This window comes from Callospermophilus lateralis, chromosome 16 (assembly GCF_048772815.1).
Source record: "Callospermophilus lateralis isolate mCalLat2 chromosome 16, mCalLat2.hap1, whole genome shotgun sequence".
NCBI classification, from domain to species: domain Eukaryota; kingdom Metazoa; phylum Chordata; class Mammalia; order Rodentia; family Sciuridae; genus Callospermophilus; species Callospermophilus lateralis.
The window spans coordinates 69,393,851-69,414,985 of NC_135320.1; the positions used below are offsets into that span (position 1 = coordinate 69,393,851).

The 21,135-nt window shown below is 36.5% G+C and overlaps 1 non-coding gene across 1 annotated transcript; it reads right to left on the reverse strand.

Moving 5' to 3' along the window:
* Nucleotides 1–20,778: 20,778 nt before the first annotated feature.
* On the reverse strand, nt 20,779–20,880 carry LOC143382409 (small nucleolar RNA U13). The gene has a single exon (XR_013088970.1). It is a non-coding gene; the product is annotated as a small nucleolar RNA U13 (small nucleolar RNA).
* Between the last annotated feature and the right edge of the window lie 255 nt (nt 20,881–21,135).

The window sequence follows — 21,135 nt, forward strand, 5'->3', positions numbered from 1 at the left end:
ACACAAGAACCCACAAGCACACATACCACTAAACCTCAGAAAGATGATTCCATTCAGTCTCATGTAGACTCTGGAAAAATCCATTACATACTTGTGGGAGAAAAAGAGTGAAAAAAATCATTCTTAGTATTATTATGAAAATAGTCTGACCTCACACATCTTTTGGAAGGATCTTGGGGACTCCCAGGGGTGCTAGACCTATTTTGCATGTTGCTGGCCTAGCACATTAGGTTCAAATGAATACATCTGTTGAATAAATTAATTAGTGATAGAGTGAGTGTATGGCCAATATTTATTACCAGTGTTACATTTACACAACTATCTTTAATGAGCAGTGACCGGAGTCTGCTTGCTTTTGCGCTTTTATTATTGCCATATCCATCAATCAGTTTCAGTGACTAGCTAATAGATTATCAAATAGAGAAACCAAGACAACAATAAAATAAAAGTGTTATGAAAGGACAATTGTCCACCTTGTTTGACATCTTTGTTTATAATGATGTAAAAGGAGATGAATGGAAAGTAGGGGAGAGAAGGTAACATTTGATGAATTCAGTGAAGGCTGAAATTAAATATCATAACAACTACTATATCTTTGCTTTCATCACTTCTTTTCAACTTCATATCATTATAAAATGTTAGCGCAAAGAAAATTCTACACTGGTCTAGTTTTAGGATTTGTTGTGAAATTTAAAAGTGCCACATTTGACAGTCTCTTAGAAAACTCTTTCAAAAACATGCAGAATTTCTCTCAGTCTTACATTACTCAGGTCTTTTTCCCTTTCCTTTTCAAGGTCATTTCAGTTTAATGAATGTGCAAATAGAGTCATAAGTAAATAAGAATGATACTTTATATTTCTAAGCGTTTTCTGATATGTTATTTAATCTGAGGCTCAGAACAGATAGAAATAAAGTTCTTGTTAGTAGACAGTGTAACTATCCATTGAAGAAGAATTTGAACCTACATACTTCTTAGATAATGATAGTCATTGCTTTCTTGCTTCTGCTTTGAGTGTTCTTTACAATTTCCATCCTGTTTCAAGTAGATTAGAGAGTCGAATAAATCATTCCAGTAGAGGACAATCTTGCCATGAAATGTCTGTTGGGGAAATAGCTTTTCCATTTATTAATATTAATTTTTAACTTTACCATATGTTCTGTTCATTTTTCCACCTCTGAAAGTCAGGTTTCCTGGTGTGTGTGTGTGTGTGTGTGTGTGTGTGTGTGTTTTCTGAAGACTTGAAAGAATGATGCTACCCATCCAGTGGTCAGTTTATAGCCTTCCAGTTCCCAGTTCTTTATCCTGATTTTAGCTCAATCCCAGGTATGGCCACATTCTGGTAAATCCCTTAAGCAAGAAATACTGTAGCCAATTTAAACAAAAGAAAGGGAGGGAGCTCTGCTGTGAGAGGTAGCTATGCCAATGGGAAAAAACGAAATCAACTGTTTGCCAATACTCTGTGGCCTGAGGGTTAACATAGTGTCCAAATAGAACTTATAAAATGAGCCTAAAATTGAAGAATCACAGAGTCAGGGAAAGAAACAATCAACTTAAGGTGATGAAATGTTTTTCTGTTTCAGTGTTGGGTTGTAACTTCAGAAAGTCAGATAAACACAGATATTAGAAATAGGTTGTAAAATATTGATATTTTATAAAAACCAGATTGATATTGAGTATAGGGTTAGATAAAATCTGTTTACAAATGGATTTATGTTTGCATTAATTAAACCCCATAATGTGACCTTGTTCACTCAGACCTGTGTGGATTTCACAGAGGAACACACAGTGGTGGGAAACAGGACAACGAGAAGACTTTTCAAACTACCAAATCAGCAAGGGAATGGCTATCAACTGCGTTTTCATAAACAACTTTGTTAAGTACCCTGTTGGTTTAGGCAAAAAGGAGACTAGAATTGTTGTGAAATTATTACAGTTAGAAATGATTCTGGCATTGGCCCTTGGTAGCCTCCAATCTGCCCTCCTCCTTCCTCTAAAAGAACTTTCTGTACAAATCACAGAAGTAGGGAATTAGACACTTAAAAAGAAGGGAAAAATAGTACCAGGAAAAGAAAAATAAAGAGTTTCTTACTAACTGAAACAACTATAGGGATCCTAGGCTTTTATCAATGTAATATCAAAATGCCTAGTTTAAAAGCAAGTACATACCAATATGGCAGCATGTATTTAGATATTTCATACATATTAAAATTATTATGTTATCCTCCTGTGTCTCTTATAGGTTATTGTCCACTAATGTAATATCATTAACCATTTTTTTTAATAGTTGTGTACTTTGCAGTGTTTAATCCTCATGCAAACTCACAAGGTAGATGGTTAAGATTTCAACCCAGATCATTGTCCTTCCATATCCTTCACTTTTCTTCCATTAAGCTATAGCATTGGCCAAGTCATTGCCTTCTGGATGAGAATGCACATGCCTTATTGACACCAGATCTTTCTTTTTAGAGTTAGTAACGCTCACTTGGGAAGTTGGAGGAGCAGGGGAAAGAGACCCAACTACAGCTACTTTTGAAAGATAGATTATGATGATAACCAAGTACCTTTCTGTTTCTAGATGATAAAGGCATAAGTGAGCAGATACTAGCAGACTCCTGACATTATGCCTAGTAACAAATTAATTATGTTACTAGGATCATGAGACCAGGATCATGAGAACTATTGGTATTTTGTCAGAGGTCATTTGCCGCTGTTACCAATCAGTCCATTGGAAATCAGGTAGAAGATTAGTCCTAAACCTCAGAGATGTTAATAAAAACCTAGAGCAATTCATTCTTCATTTGTGTTGTTTTAAAATGTATTTACATTGAAGTGTGAAATAATTTTTATTTGTCTTCCCTGAAGGGTTAAACAAATGAAAATAACCAATTTCAAGTGGCCACTGGAAACACTGTTTTGCGGGCCTTCAATAGCATTTCGAATTCTCTAAAGGCATAACAGTAAAACTTACTTATTTTCAAAGATTTTAAGCTGTGAAACTTTATATCATAATTGAAACTTTCTTACTGAGGCCCAATAAGCAAAGCATAAGAGTAGAGGTGCTTTGGTGGGATGTGATTGGGAAGGTTCTGGAGACCCTGCCCAGTATCAGACATCGTCTCTAAATTCAGCCCCTCTTCACAAGACTGGAAGGTCTCCTCAGGACTCCTCAGGACTCCATGGACCCTCGGTTCCTAATACGATCAGTCATAGGACTGATTTTTAAATTCAAATTGGAAATCAATCATTATGTAAGCTGTCACTACAGAGTGGCTAAATTTTTAAAATAACAAGAATACCGTGATTCATAGGATCCCTTGAGTGCTGTGCACTTCAGGGCTGTCCAATTTGGAAAGTAGGCACTGTTCCACTCATGATGACATTGCTCCAAATAGTTGCAGAATGTCTGCTTTAGTATTGTCCCGTACATCTTCTTCTGGATTCTGGGAATATTGGCAAACATTTGTCTTCTGAAACCCAATTTGATCTTTTGGAATACTCCATATCATTCATAACAAGTATTGTTGATGAGAGTCAATGGTTTGTCAGAGTAACCCTGCCGGCTTGCTTCATTCATATTTAAAAATAAAACAGACATGTGACTAGAAAGTATTAAAATTTCCTTGTTCAAATTAGTATTTTTAAATAGAAAAACAATCCAGAAGAGATCTAAAAGCAATATAATTTAGAATCATAAAAAAAAAATTGTCCAAAGCATCTACTTCCAAGATGATAGCTTTTTCATGAATGTATAAATTCTGCTGAGTTGTCCCACTTTTAAATAAGAATTTCTCATATAGGAATAATCCACCACTGCAAATCTTGACAGCTCAGTGTTTCCTATTACAAACTTAAAGAAATTCAACCAGCTCCTTATTTATTATGAAAGGTTATGACAAAAATTAATTGGATAGTTTTTTTTCTGTGTGAAATGCTTAAAGCCTCAAAATACATACTTAAAAAAAAAAAAAAAGACACCATGATTGGGGAAGAAAAACAATTAGAGTTAGGAGACGAGGAAGAATTTCAGCAAAACCACTGCTGGGTTGAATCAAAAATATTTTTACTTATGTTTTAATTCTATTTAATAAGGGTTATTTTAAGATGGTAGTTTTAAGGGGAAATTACACAAATTATCAAAATATGCTAGAATCCAGGGCAGAACAGTCTGCCTGGGAAAAGTCTGACTGTATAGTGGGGACACTGAAGACTGAGAGTCAATTAAACACCCAAGGGCATTTACTCTGCTCCAAACACCTGCACAGACTTCAACTCATTCAATCCTCAAAGCAATCTTAAGAGGTTCATGATATTAGAACTGAAAGAAACAAGATTTGTCGAGTAAAATAATTTTCCCACAGTCAAATTCTGGCAAAACTGTCTTCTGGTTCCAAAGCCAATGCCCATCCCATTACCTCCTTTTAACTCTGTGGCTAACATGGCCAACTTTCTAAGTAGGATCAATGTGGGAAAGTCAAAGGACAATGGAGTTCTGATAGATGAGAATGCAAGATGGAGATGGCTTGGGATCGACTTCCTCCAACAGGAAATGCTGATAGGGAAGTGACTTCCTAGATCTAAAGGAAGGCTATGATCAGTCAACATGACCCCGATGAGGCAGATCCTGCAATGGAGACAGAGTTGTCTCAAGGTGTCGTGAACACACAGTAGCAGAAAAGAATGAAATTGGCTATGACCCACGACCTATCCTTTGTAACATGGCCTTTTAAAGTGGACTCCTGTTCTCTCTTGGAGAAAAAGGCAGAAGATCATATAAGTCACAGGGGCTGTTTTATGCCCAGAGGGCTTTTAAGATTGGAGAAAAGATCTTGATCCAGGACCATGTCTACCTCAGCAGCTTCCCCAGCTATCTTCAAGTTTTTCTTTGGACAACCAACAAATTCTTCACAACAAACCTTAAAATCTTGCCTCCAGAAACAAACCACACTTGTGAATGACTGTGCAGCCCAGTAGTCCCAGGGCAGTTCAGCAAATGACTTGGTGAAAGTAGTTTAGATGAACTAATGAATGCTAAATTCACCATAGATTACTATAAAATTAACATCTTCTAGGGAAATGCCTTCCCTTTTGATCTTTAAATCATCAAAAACTAGAAAGCTAAGTCTTCTTTAATGCCTCTATCATCTAATCACTTTAATAAATAACCAGGTAGGTAATTTTTTTTTTTTTACAGATGAAGAATCAAAGAGATTAATAATTCTGTTTAGGCTCACAGACCCAGTGGCACTGAGATTTAATAATACTATGCCAGGTTCATAAACACCTACCATTTAAACTCTGTCTCAGACAAAAATTACTTCAACATAAACACACACACACACACACACACACACACACACACACCATGGGTGTTAATATCAAAGGAAAAAAATATCTTGGAACTGCCTACATTATGGCTCTTCCACTGTAAGACAATTTTTAAATTCTCAGAATTTACTCATAAATCCACTATGAAATGGGTATGTATACCGTAATTTGTAGTTATATATTTTGGAGTTGGTCTACATATACCAAAATTGCCTACTGGGACAATTTATACCATGACATTATCATTAAATGTAAGTTATCCTTCAATATGGTAGGGTAAGGTATGGTTGAAAGTTTATCTCCATCATAATTTATGTCGAAATTTAAATGTCATTATAACAGTCCTAACAGTGGGACAATTATTTATTAAAAAATAGATGGAAATTGAGAGTATGATATTAAGTAAAATAATCCATACTCAAAGTCAAGGATCACATGTTTTCTCTCACATGTAGAAGTTAAAGAGAAAAATATATATATAAGGAGGGTGGGGAGGGAGGATTTCATGAAAACAGGAGGGAGACCAGTGAATAGAAATAGGGAATAGTGGGCAAGGAGACACTGGGGAATGAAATAGACCAAATTATGTGATGTACATGTACAAATACATAACAGTGAATCCCACGGTTATCTATAATTATAATGTACCAACTGAAACAAAAAAGAGGTGGGACTTTAAGAGGTGATTAGACCACACACACTCCACACTCATGGTAGGAACTGGTGCCTTTAGAAAAGAGTGAGTTTGTTTTACTCTTTCCCTTTCTTGCCATTTTGCCTTCTTCCTTGGGATGACACAGCAAGAAGACCCTTGCCAGATGCCAGCCCCACAATCTTAGACTTCCCTGCCTTGAGGACCATGAGGCAATAGATTTTTGCTTATGTATTATAAAGTACCAGTCTCAGGTATTCTGTTATAGCAACGAAAACAGACTAAGGCATCTTTCCTCAAGGTATATCAGTATACCTTAATACCTTTACTTATAACACAACCCAGATAGAAATACTTTACTGAAGTCATCTTGAGTTCCTAAGGAAACCTTAAAATAAGCTTGAAGGTATATCTTTGTTACAACAAATCCATCCTTTTAGATTATGTTGCAAATTGGTATTCCATTTTTCCCGTACTAATTCACACCAACTAAAAATACTTAAGCTTTTAATCTCTTTGAGTCTTAAATTATCTCTCTTCCTTACTGTCCTGCCCTCAAGTTACATGTGATTCTCCTTGCTATATGATGTGTAGTTTTCTTTCATATTTCCATAGCCTATAATATTATTTTAAAGTATAATTGCATTGATATCATTGTCCCCTACTTAACTGTAAGTACCCTAAGAATGCTGTTGGTACCCTACCACCTGCTTGCTCAGTCACTCAATAAGTGAACAGTTATTGATAAATGAATAAATAAACTTAATTCCAAGTTTATTTATTATAAAATAACAAGGGTTCCTAGCTCCTTTTCCAACTGGTAGCAAATGCTTTATAAATGTAAACTCTTATTGATCTATTGGGCTTATCTTTTCAATCAATATTCAAAAGAAAAGAAGTGCTGCCACATATATGGACTGACTGGAAAGTTCCCCAGAGTTACTAGGCTTTATAGCTTTGGCAGTGAGCGAATGCTTCGTCATCTCTGTGGGGGAGAAAGAAGGGGAGCAGTGATTCACCTCTCACATTACCTCTAGGGACAGGCAGTTCACATAATTGCTCCAGTAGGAGGGAAGAGAGAGAAAAAACAATTCCAAAGACAGGAGACTGGGCACAGAAGATCCTCTTCTTTGGGGAATTTCTGCAACTCTTGCTTTTTATGGGCTGCTTTTTTTCGTGTGTCATAATATTCAAATTCAGAGAGAACATTTTGCTATACAACAAAAATTCTAGTAACCGCTAATTCATTCTCTTAAAACTCATCTATCTAAGCAGGCTACAGGGGAAAAAAAAAAAAAAGAATTTCATGTCTTAAAATTAGTCTAACATTAATAGTCACAGACTCTGGCCATAACCATCCTAAGCATTCTAGCTCACATTGTCACAAAGTAGGACAAGCAAACACACACATTCAATCAGCCAGAGCTGGGAGGGACTGGTGTACACCTGGGTATGTCTGAAAACTGGCTGAGAACTGTGTGAGCAGCAAGTTGTGAAGATTGTGTCTCCGGGGCTCCCACCTCTGCCTCACAGTGTCACGGTGCCCAGCCTCAGGATGGGCTCTTCATTTTGATTAGGGCTTCTGCTCCCAGACAAGGGAGGGCCCAGCAGAATATGAGAGGTCAGATAAGAGGAAGCAAGCACAGTAGCAGGGTTGTAATTTGGGAGCCAAGTGGGACATATCTTTGTGGTCTCCATGGTGAGGGGAATTCCCAGAAAAAGCCAGCTCTGAATATGTAAATGGGGAGGCACACTGAAAGGGATCAAACCAGTACAATGTGCTTATGCCGAAAACAGATGATGTGTTCTTTTTCCCTACGCAGGATGCAAATTGCTTCTGCAAAGAGCCGACTTCATTATAAAGGACTGATACTGCCTGAGTGTAAGAGCACTATCACCAAGGGGCAATGACCTTCTGCCTGATCTGAATATCAGCTTATCTTGGTGCTGAATAATGCAGAGTTATATTTACTTTGTCATTTAAATATCATTCAATATTTAACTTGCTCTTGCCTATTCATTGTCATAAAGCAAATTGGGTTTTGGATTTCTAAATGACAGCAAACATCCAAAAGTGCAAACATCCCCAACAATGCTGATATCATGGGTACTCTACGAGTCATCAAGTGGAAGTTTTGGATTTTGGATTTCTTAGGAAGATTATACCATTGGAAAAGAGTTGTCCTGGGTTCTGGGGCATGTTACTTCATCAACCATTGATCACCCTTAAAAGGTCTTTGCAGTATATTTTGAGGAGAGTCTCCAGGGCATTTCATTTTTGTCAAAAACTATCTTAGTAATTAGGAAATGAACTAAGTTTTAAGAATTTTTTTTTTTAAGAAACTTCAATCATGTTAATGGGATTTTTAAAAACCCAATAAAGACGTCATCCTGATTTAATTGCACTGGCTGTTGGTTTATTAAACACTTCATTATTTGTCTCTTTATACAGCATAGGCTGATTCTCAGTGACAGCAAACATCCAAAATGAAGAACAAACTAAAGACACCCAATGTTGGAGGCAAGAAGAAGACAAAGATTCCAGATGATTTAATTACAGTTCCATTTGTTTTAAATAGATGCTGTGCTACAATTTGAGTATTATTTTGACATTCCACAAATAACTTCTCTGTAGTGATGTGTATTATGGATGCCATCTTAATTCTGCCCCCTGTGTGGGCATGGGCAACTTACTGCCCCTGGATGCTAGTTTACTCAACTGTAAAGTGAAGGTGTTGGATGAGGCATCCATCCCACTTCCTTTCTGTTCCCACATTCCTTGGTTCTCTATTACACATATCACTTCTGTTAGGTAGAAATTGAACCACTTTCTCCCTCTTATAGCTCAAAGTATTAGGGGCTAGCTCAAGGTCACATGCTTTGAGGACCTCTGGACTGCTAATATCTAAGTCATTGTACCTTCCTACAGAAATAGTCGCCTGAGGAAAAGTCACATTCAAATTGATGAGTTAAGAGGATACCCAGGAATAAATAACTCAGAACTTGATTCTAATTCTATCAGCCTCAAAAATTACAAGGCAGAAATAAAAAGGGATTTTAAATTATCGCTGGCAAGACTGTTACACACTGAACTTTGAAAAGTCTAAATCATATTTGGACAAAATTACCAACATAAGTAAATTAATAATTCATCTTAGGGAAAAAATATCACACCAAAATATGATTTAATCACAAAGACAACCAACACCATACTTATGTTAAGAAAAACAAACATAATATATCTCCTCCCCCCAGCACAGACCTTTGTATTTACAAACTTAATTATGACAATGAGATTAAGAGGTTTCAAATGCAGATGGATGCACCATACTTTGGTAGTGCAATAACAACAATTATATTTGGAAGCTTGTAAATTAAAAATGTAAAAGCCTCCTATTTGTCTTTTTAGTTTAATTAGTTGCTAAGCAAGTACCATATTGAAAGTTGTATTCATGACACAAATGATGGTTGCAAATCAGTGTTCTCTAAAGGATTCACAGCAATTCTTTAAATGAGATGTCATAAATGCCCCCATAACGATGTATTTAATTTCAATTGAATATAATCATTTTTATATGTTAAATAGTAAAAAAAAAAAAATGAATACAGTGCCTACATGGGCCTCTAAACTGTCAATTTGGCTTTCAATCCTCACACTGGCCTCTCTTGGAGAAAAGAAAGCATCCTAAGAATGCATGAGACCAGCATACCAAGCATGACTTTTACTTCTGGTAATATAGCCACAAGTGTCTTCTCTGAAGGAAGGATAATTTATCTAAGACAAATAAAGAATGCTCAGTTAGTCCAATGAGTTTAAGACCTGCAATGATCATTTTATTGTGAATGCTAAAGCTAAAATAACTGATAGCCCAGCCTTGCAGAGGCTGGCTCACAAACTTGCCTGGGGATGGAAATGATATATCTACAAGGCCAGTGGTGAGCAGAGTTTGCCTTCCTCTCCACCTACCTCTTAGAGGAGATGGCTGTACATGACTTAAATCTCAAGTCGCAAATTGTCACCACTGCCTCCATAACAGCTAATGTATCAGATTCTATCTAGGCCTTAGTTCTTGCCCTCAAAGTAGTTTAAAGGGTTCCACTTTTTAAAAAATAATCAGTGCTAATGTGGCCAACCCACTGCTATGTGCTTTATATGATCTTAAAACAACCTCCAGATTTATTTATTCCTAACTGTATTTGAAAAATGAAGAAATTTGGGTTTTGACAAAGGATCCTACAGCCAGTAGATTAAGGAACCTGTGTTTGAAATGAGTCAGCTTGACTCCATAGCCCACACCCCTTCCACACTCTGTCCCAGCATCTGTATGATATGGAATGGCTTCTGCATTCGGCCTCATGTTGTCAATCTGTACCTGAACGCTAAGGAGTGCAAACCACATGCTCACCTTGATTGGGGGAGTGTGTTGTGCACCAATGTACAAGACATTTAGAGCCACATGTACATAGAAAAATGGTGGGTTCTCTTTCACAAGAGGCAGGAAACTCTTGAAGAAGAAGCCAGCCTCTACTTTTTCACCCTTCCTTTGACATGTCTACTGCAGTGCCTGCCTCTCCATAGCCCAACCTGTCCGGAGGAAGCCTCTCTTCCCACTGCTTCTATTTTCTCATTTCTCAACTCCGAACAATCTGCACTTCACCTCCACAGGCTGAACTCATCTTCTAATAACGAAAACTAACAGAAACACCTTGTTTGGCCTCTGTAGAGGTTGGCCCTAATGACCATTCCTTCCTCATGGAACATTCCTCTGGTTTCTGGTTATTTTCCTTCCTCGCTAGTTGCCCATTCTCAGTTTTCCCAAAAGTCTTCTCCTCTGTCTACCCCCAACATGCTACAGGCATCAGGGTTTAGTTTGCAAACTTTGTTTATATGTATATATTCACCCTGAGTGATAACGTCTAAAAGCTGAGAATGTCTTTTGGAAGAATATTCTCCATGGATGTTTCATATTCTTTCATATCTTCTGAAGTAAGTTACTAAATTCCTATTGTCTGACACCAACATTTTACTCAAGAATAAGCTTGGGAAATAGATATCATTACTTTTCCTGGATTAAAAGTGCACATTTACCTATAGGTTAAGATTATACAAGGTCCCCCTTCTGCACAAAAGTAGCCATGCTTATGCCCATTATAAAATATTCAGGTTCCCTGAACTCAGGTTTCCACTCCTGTATACAACCCCATTGAACATATAGGTGCCATCTGGCATCCTTTAGGGCACCCCATGACGATGTTCTGGCTGCTGCTACTGTAAGTAATAAACCAGGAGTTTCATGTTTTCTATTATTATTTACAATCCATGAAGTTGTAGCAAACTGACTTGATCATTTGAAAGTAGAATACAATATCAGAACATTCCCAAGACTGAAAAAAAAAACAAAAACAAATTACAATATCATAGAATAGATGAGTGGAAAGGAAGAAGGAACAAAAGAATATATACAAGATAAAAAGAGGGAAGGAAGGAAAGAATGAAGTCCAGTGAACAGAAATAAAAAAAATGAGGAGTGGGGAAGGAAAAGAGAGAGGGTAGAAAGAAGTAGGCAGTAGGGCCATCTTTGGGGAATGTACCATATTGATTTAGGTTATCAGGTCCCACTCCTAGAGGTTAGATTAGTAACTTCCTTCAAAACACATAAACTGTATGGGAAAGGGGTGATCACCTGAAATAAAATTTGAGTATTATTTTGAAGGAAGGAAGGGAGAAATAATGCTGCATAGATGACTGAATGGTGGTGTAATCCAAATGCACACTCCTGACCCCTCTTGTATTTCAAACCAGTATCTTTCATCATTCCATGGACATCTCTACCTGGCTGTCCCACAGGCACTGGGAAGTCAGCATGCTTGTTTTTGTTATCTTCCTTTTTCTTTTAAGTTATCTGCTTCAGTGAATGGCATAATTACCTCTACAGTCAATCAACCCCAAAATACAAAAGTCATCCTAATGTCCTCCTTACCTCCTACCTCCACACCTAATCAATTACTGACTACATTTGGCTCAATTTCTAAGTAACTCTGTGAAATATCCTCTTTTCTTTTACCATCAGAATTTCCTTGATTCAAGCCATCATTGTTCTTCTCTTGGGTTACCACAGGGTCATCCTAACTGGTATTCCTGCTTTCAATTTTGTCTGTCTCTAAATTATTATGCACTATCCACATCACTGGTAGATTTGTTTTGAAAAATAAAAACGTTTGTTTGACTGGATTGTATTTAAAGTACTCCCAGGCCATCAGATAAAGACAAGCTCCTTCACGTACACCTTTCTGATCTACCCTTGACACCATTTCCATACCAACCATTCTATACAAAAGTTTTACAACTATACCATTCTCACTCATTCCAACTTGGCTCAGGCTCTTCTCTCTGTCTGAAATGTTATCCACTCAAAAAAAGTCTGCATAATTCCCACTTGTATAGACTCAACAGTGAATTTCAGCTCCAAGCAGCACTTCATTCTCTGATTCCAGCTAAGATTGAGCTAAGGGATTTATTTTCTGTACCTTTGCTGTCTAAACCCATAGCTCCACCATGGGCTGCTACTATAACACTTGACATCACTGTTTTGTCATCAGTGACTTTCTCTTCTAAATTTGTATCTCTTAATAGGCTATGAGGTCCTTGGTGGTAGGAATCCATCTTGAGAACTTATCATCTGTCATGTAACTGACCCTGAATGGAGACTCATTGTCACTGAACACTGAATGAATCATTTACCACAAATGCAGAGTTGATATTTAGTTTTTCAGTATAGATATCCTGGTATCCACAATGCCTGCATTATACAGATTGCTAAATATTTTGAGTTTCACTTCTGAGTGCATGGATATTATCTCTGTAGATGTTGCTTGAGATGTAGGATGGTTAATGCTGCATATTAACAACTTATATGAATATTAAGTTTTAATGATTTGTTCTTGATGATGACAAATACATGAGGGCTGAGGATGTGTGATTCTAATGTAGTCGGAATTGCCTTCCATTGCTCCAACTACAACAATCAGCTCACGTTTGCCAACTGGGTTAATTAAACTTTTCTAACACAAATAGGCAATATGGTTGATCGACCTGCCCAGAAGATGTTCTTGAGAGCTCAGAAACACCATTACTGCCATCTAAATACTGACCATCATTCAGTTCTTTAAGAAAGCTCTATTAATTTTTTAATATTTTCCTACTCACCTTATTTCTACCCAAATAATTTAAACACTTACTATTTATTGTACACTTAGTACATGACAGGCACTGTATTAAGCACATTGCATTTAGTATTCATAGTATTTCCTTTAATTTTCTCAGCATGACTGAAGTATTTCAATTATCTGTGTTCAACAGTGTATTGGTGTACAATTGCTGTGTAACAAATTATAACAAACTCATGGCTTAAAAGATCTATGTGGGGGAGGAGGATCAGAATTGTAAGCAGACTATAGCTGAGTTTTCCCCTTAGTGCCCCACAAGGCTGAAATCAAGGTATCTGGTCTGCACTGTGGACCCAGCAAAGAATCAGTGTTCCTTCCTAGCTCATGTCCTTGGAGCTATAAAATACAAGGTGGCCGAGACTTATCAGCCAGCAGAATCCCTCCCATGCTTCAGTCTCTCTGTTTTCTGTGTCTCTGACCTCTAGCTCTGCATTTTAGAGTTCAAGTGTTTAGGTCTGTATAAATTATCTTTCGAATTAATTCAGAGGTCAACTGACCCGTAACCTTAATTACATCTGCAAAATCCCCTTTGCCAAGTAGTATAACATAATCATGAAAGTAAAACCTCATCCAATTCATAGGTTCTGATCACAATTGACAGAAAGGAAATATTTAGGGTATAGTGGTTGTTTTATAATTCCACTTATCACAATTGAGGGACCTGTTGTTTAGAGAAGTTGTGTTACTTCAAACATATATGAAGAATAGAGCCAGGGATTAAAACTAAGCCCCTATTATTTGAAGCTTTTGATACTAATGCCTGTGATGTTTTTCAGGTACCAGAGGAACTGAGACTTTGATGACCAATATATAAATATTTACCCCTTCATAGTAGCTCACTTACTTCTAGAGAAGGGATAGTTTTCCTCACCCTTTTAAAAAACAAACAAATAAACAAATTTAAAGACCACCATTGTGCTAACTACATTCAATGCACAGTTGAGATTTTATATTTATTTATTTATTTATTTTTGTCAAATACAACATAATTCAGGCCACTCTTCTGTTCAAAATCTCCTGGTAATTTTCTATATATTTCCACATCAAATCCAAATAGTGTGATTCCATTCCATTTTCCTATCTGTATTTTGACTCCTTTCTACTACGTACTTCACTAGTCTCTCTCTGCAATATGCATTATGGCTCTATAGCCATGCATACTGTTTACTTGGACTGTATTCGCTTCCTCTTTCACACTCCTTCTTAAAACCTCGGCTCAAACCTCTTCTAGGAAGCTTTTCCTAACTCTTTTTTGCATACATTGATCCTATCTCTAACAGTCTTTATTACACTTAAAGGCAGAAACCATAAATTAGCATTTAATTATTCTCTTATTTCTTATGGATGTTTGTTCTGTTTTCTCAACTAGATTGTAAGTTATTTTGCATAGAACCATGTTTTTTTTTTTTTCTGACAGCCTCCACACCCCTAAGAACAGCACACAAATACATTGTAAGCACTCAACACATATAGGTTGACCAAGTGATTGATGGAGTTCTCCCAAGTTGGATTTTTCTTTCTCAACACAGGGAATTTGCCCAATGTTTAGAAAGCAGCTTTAGCTCATCCAGAGATGCAAACTGTTGTCATTATGCATTCAGTTTGGTTTTGGACATCAGTACCAGGAATCTGTATGGCTGCATTCCTTCTCATTCTGGAATAGGCAATTTTTACCCTGGGGCTAACGGCACCAGCCCAAGCTTACAGAACAAACTTTTCCAACATTCCATTAGCTTGCATTTTGTTCCCACCAATTACTCTCAGAGCTTTATTTTGATTAGGAATAAGAAGACATGATATTTGAAGATTTAGGTTTATGTGCAAAGTTAAAACAGAACATCTAAATTTGTTTTCTTTCTCCACAAAAAATATTAGGAAATGCAATGATATAAGATGCTCAAGAGATGCAAGAAGTATGAAGAATAGAACAATGGAAACTACTTATATGAAATGCTAGATTCTGAATTGATTTTAGCCTCATAAAAATAAGCCTAGCATTTATAAGAGTTTGGAAATGGTTACTCCCAATTTCTCTTTGCCATATTTCCCCAAGAATGGTATTAATTTAAATTATTTGTGGTAGTGTCAGAAAAATGTATTCTTCGTGTCACCAGGTAAATCATGATAGTCAGAAGCAACTGACATAAAATGAAAGACTTCTGTATGCTGCACCAACCAGAGAGAGAGAGAGAGAGAGAGAGAGAGAGAGACAGCATTGTGCTGTTGTGGCTTTCTAACCCTTCATTATAAAATCCTCCCAGGCCTTCTTCCCCAGGATGGCCAAGTGAGAGCATCAATAAGCTAATAACAAAGAAGAAATAAGTTTATTACTCACCAGTCTGCAGGGATTCAATACTGCTCAGAGCTAGAATAATGAGAAAAAATTTAATATTTTATTGGTTCTCTCTACACCACAACAGCAAGGAATGCCTACAGTCTAGGAACATGTTTAACATGAAGGTGAAATACATGGCCAACTCCTACCTCAATGTTTGACAGAAACCTTTGGCTTAGCTCCTCTCCAGGCATTTCTATTTGCTTTGTTTTAACGGAGAACATTGTGTGACTTTTTAAATTCAAAGTTTTGAATGCTGTTCTTTAAAACTAGCTCTTCTGAATGGTATCAGTTCTAATTATGTGTTTTCATACAGACATATTCAAGCTGTATTGGTGAGAGTGAGATGGGATGATTCACACACTGGACTTCCTAGCACAGAAACTGGTCTTGGTCATGGCCTTTCAGGGGCAGGGGACAAGGTAACAGCCAGCAGTGACTCTGACATTTGTGAGTCAACCAACAGGCAGCAGACACAAAGTAGTTGACTGTCTTATTCCTTCTTCTCGGGCATTCATTTTACTAAATGAAACTAAATGATTCACAAGATGAAGATAGTGAGAAATGAAATGAATCTTTATTAAGCAGCTTCTATGTACCGGGCACTATGGAGGAGGCTTTAGTTTGGCATTTTGACCTCCCACAAATATTTGAGGTGGACATTAATCTGAACGTTCTAGAAGTGAGAAAATTAAACCTCATGAAGATTAGTAACATAAGCAATAAAAGATGCTTACAAAATTCAAACTCTAGTCTTTCTCACTCTGACTCTTCTCTTTCCACCATGTCAGACTTCCTAATATTAATGGTCTTGCCACTATTTGAATACTGAGCTGAGATGTAAAGAATATCCAGCAAAGCAGAAGCTAAAGCACTATTTTTTAGAGTTAAATAGTCACAGCATGCTAATGAGCTCCAATAGTCCAGTGTCAGCAAAATAACACTGTTAGAAAATTATTCACTAACTCACTGACACAAATTCCCCCTTTTTAATTTCCCCCTCACTGATTTCTGAAAGAAAAAAAAAAAAGTTCTCAGATACAAGTGTCATTTCTAGCCTTCCCAGATTTAATTTTATTTTTTAGTTCTTTTCTATGTCTCTTTCTATTTATTTTGAAGATGCCTATCACCATGGTGTCCAAGTATTCAGACAAACACATTAAGCTAAAACAAAACATATGAGAGAATTAAAAAGAAAAGCTTCAGAGATCACTATCCTCTGGAGCTAAGTGTGGTTGATTTAGAGATCCCAGATTGCATCTTGATACTAAGTAGGAAGCTGGCAGAGTTAGGAAAGGGCCTTGATGGTGATTTTCTATTATTTAGCCACAGAGATGAGATGGACCTTTCCATTTCTGGAATAGAAAAAAAGAAAAAAAGGAAACACCAAAGAATAAGACATAAAAGTTATCCACTGGCTGGGAACTGGCTCAGTGGTAGAGTTCTTGCCTAGCATGCGCAAAGTCCCTAGGTTCAATCCTTAATATTGGAGAAAAAATTCTAAAAAATAAAAGGAATCCATTCTGATCTTACAAATTCCCCAACTCTGAGAATAGGACATCGGGACCCCAAATACTCCAGAATGAAATCAAGTCTGTAATCCCAGCAACCAGGGAGGCTAAGGCAGGTCAGCAAGTTTGAGGCAGCCTGAGCAATTTAGGAAGACTGTCAGCAACTTAGTGAATCCCTGTCTCAAAATATAAAGTAAAAAGGACTGGGGATGTAGCTCAGTGGTAAAGTGCCCCTGGGTTCAATTCCCAGTACCTTGGTCTACCAAAAAAGAAAGAAAATGAGGTGCCTAGAAGACGGAAGAGCTATGAATTTATTTCTTATTTCATTTCACTTCACTTTTCTAAGTCATCCCACTATTTACCAGCTAAAGATGGAGAATTCACCAAAAAGTTGTCCTTGAGATAAAGAAACTAGTTCAAGGGATAGGGTTATATCAAGGTAGTCTACCTAACTAGAGCAAATAGTCACATCTTTAAATGCTATGAGTAAGGAAGGGAAACAATGAGGTTGAAATTTGTTGTTCAAAAGAATGGAAACACTGTAGAAAAAGAGGACATATCCTTTCTAATATTTTACAAACATTTTCAGTGTCTCATCTTTTAAATGTCTGGAGTCATCTGTTCTTCCACGTGCTTTGCTACCTCCATTAACAAACATATCTACTGAGGCCCATGGCTTTGGAGGATAGCAATTATCATCTTTAGAACACCGCTGGTTACTTTCTAAAACACATCACATCTACAAGGTTGAGGAAGAGATGCCCAGCATTAAACCTAGGGTTTCTCTATCAAAGAAAAACAATGGAATAATGACTTATAAAATACCAAGTTCATTATGCCATTTCATTGGATTTTATTGACTGGCTTTCTTTCTTTCCTTCTTTCTTTCTCTTTAGCATCAAAATGGAAATCTTCAATATTGCCTCCCAACCAATCCAACCAATACTTGCACAATCTGGATCTAGCTGCAGCTCTGTGGCTTCTGCCTGAGCCAGTTTTTCCTGTTTTCTCAATGCCAGATGTGCCAGATTTGGGGCAAGTCCCTGTAAAGGTCAAGCTCTTCCCAACTTGTGCTTTCTCCTTCATCTCTGAAGTTCCCTTTCAAACATACTCTAAGTAAAGTAATGCACATCAGGTCTTCTAATTATAAGTGTAATGGATGCTGTTCAATAAACTTTGAAAATACTAAAACTTAAAGAAAAATGAATAGGCAAACTATCCAGAGATCACTGCTGTTACTATTTGACGTGTTTCCTTGTCCTTGGGAATTTATTTCTTACTTTCTTACTCAAATTGTGCTTACTTTCTCTTTGTTCTAATATTTTCTAGTGAGTGAGTGAAGTGTGTGTGTGTGTGTGTGTGTGTGTGTGTGTATCTTTCATGGTAATTTGCTATTGTTTAACCATAGAGATAAGATTTACCTTTTAATTTTGGAAAAATATAAATAATTATTTCTATTCCTAATCAGTTCTGAATTCTTTAGTTTTGACATGTATTTCCTGAATGAACAAAATCAGATACAAACATGATCTGAGGAACAAGTTTGTCCAAGTTCTACTGCTCATCCCACGCCCTCCCTTGTCCCTCAAATTTATCATGAATTTTAGATCCAAACTTTTATGAAATTAATGTTTATGTATTATAAAGCTCCTTTTAAAATAACAATAATTTTTACTTTTATTTACTTATGGAGCTAAGTTTCAAGAAATGATTCAGAAATTTGTACTTCAGCTAACTTGATATTCATTCAGTTCTTACTCTTTGTCTTCCCCTTTCTTGGTTTTTCAGTTTGGGTTCTTCTTTAGTCATCCAAATTACAATATCAAATAACATTTTCAGCTAGACTACCTAAGTAAAACATATTCTTAGTCTTACCTACCTGGAAAAGTCCTTCTGTTTGCATTGCAAATAAAATACCTTGTTTTGTGTCTTTAATTCTAAAGCACAACAACTATTCTCCCTCAAATTTATAGTCATTATTTCAGGTCTTTACAGCCATTTGTGTTGAAGAGAAACTGTCTAAAATCAGACTGAATTTCTTCTTTTCTATGTCTATTATTCCATTTACTGTGGCAACCCTCCTTTGTTGATATATTTAAAGCTTTCATCTGATTTTTACCTTGATGTGATTTCTTTCCTTGATTTTAGCCAAAATAAAGTGAGATTTCTCAGACTCTGTAATTAAGAATCACTCCAGTTTTATTCAGTAATGAGATCTTTATAATTTCTATTTTGATTGTTCTACTTTCTTCCCCAGCAATACTAAACCTTTAAGTTGAATTTTGAGATCCATTTTGTCTGACATGTTTATGTTGTTCTCATTTACTGTTCCCATCACTCTGTTCTCTCCTCTGTGCTAGTCTCTGTATCATTGATCCATTTTCTGCAATGCCAGTTCTGCTCTTCACTGCATCAATTAGGAATTGAGTATCACATAGGCAATTTCTTTATTATACCCCTTTCCTTCTTGGCTTGTCTTCATCTCCAAAAGTTTTCCTTCATAGATTTCCCTGTGTTCCTTCATAGTCATAGTCTTCTTAAACCCAAGGAGGGGGTTAATATGTGCAATTACTCATGCCTCACTGGCTTTACCTAGGGAAGCTTAGGGCATCTTTAACTCTGGGAACAAGCGGAGTATATGAAAACTGGAATCACTGATTATGCTCCCTTTGTTTCCCTGACTTCTCCTTCTCTTTCCAGTTATCCCCATGATGCAGTTAGTCACTGGTGATATCATAAGAGAATGATATCTTGCCCTATGAATGAGTGTATATTGCATTTGTTTTTTCTACTTATTCTCACAGAATAATAATGCAATTTTTGCATTTCCTCCAATAGATTTAGAATCCCACTGTGTTTAATTTAAGCATATAGTATTTTGTGCTTTAAGCATATAGTATTGTAGAGCTGTGTTAAAAACGTCAATGTCCTTTTAAAACATTTTAAAAGTTATGTGCTGGTACCAGTTCAGGTGCCTCTTTACTTCAAAGTGTTTGTACAGATCTTCTGTACCAGATTTGCTAACAATAAATGAGCAAAATGTACACTGGCCTCTTTTTTAACTAAGCATTCCTCTAAAAAAAACAAAAAACAAAAAACCGTGTTGCATGTTGAGATTACAACCACCAGACACATGGGACAAATCTCAAATCCAAGAGGAAACACTCCCACAAATTATAAGTGTACAAACAGAAAATAAGTGATAAAGGAAAAAAGGAATGTATAGCATATCGAAAGAGGAAACAAGAAAAGATAAACATGGCAGAAGCAAAGGAGAACTGCATTTGCAGTCTGAAGATCCACACTAAATCATCCATGCTTCATAGAAATTAATCTGATCTGTCTGTGCATTTAATCTCCCTGACACTCATTTTCTTAATCCTTGAAATGGGTTTATTATCATATTGATCTTTCATGTTCATTTTCACAGACAAATGAAATTATATAGTGAAATGCATTATATTAAGAAAGTGTGGTAAAAACATCAAAGTGAAATACTGACACATGCTACCACGTGGATGATCCTTGAAAACATTGTCCTAAGTGAAACAAGCCAGATTCAAAGGGACAAGTATTGCTGATTCTACTTATATTAAATATCTGGAAAAGGTAAATTCAGAGATACAAAGTGATTAGAGGTAACCAGGGTCTGGAGGGAGGAGAGAATGGGGAGTTACTGCTTACAGGTTACAGAGTCTTTCATGGGATGGAAAAAATTTTTTTTTCACTTCAAATGGGTAATGTGCCTATGTTGTAACAAGGTTTAGAGGGAGGCACATCTCACACAAGAGCATGAACACTCAATCATCACGCTTATGAACTGAAGGATTGGAAATGTTTTTTATAGTTTGTTGTATAATGTTGTGGATGTGATGAATGCCACTAAATGTTATACTTAAAATGCAAATTAAATGTTTTATATATTCTAATGCAACGAGACATATTTTTAACATTGTACACATGCTCTTTAAATTAATGGCAAGGCAATATTACTTATAAACTAATCCTCAAATTTAGGCTGGTATTTTGGTAATCGTGTGAATTATCACAAATGAACCAATCAATTCATCAATACAAATATCCT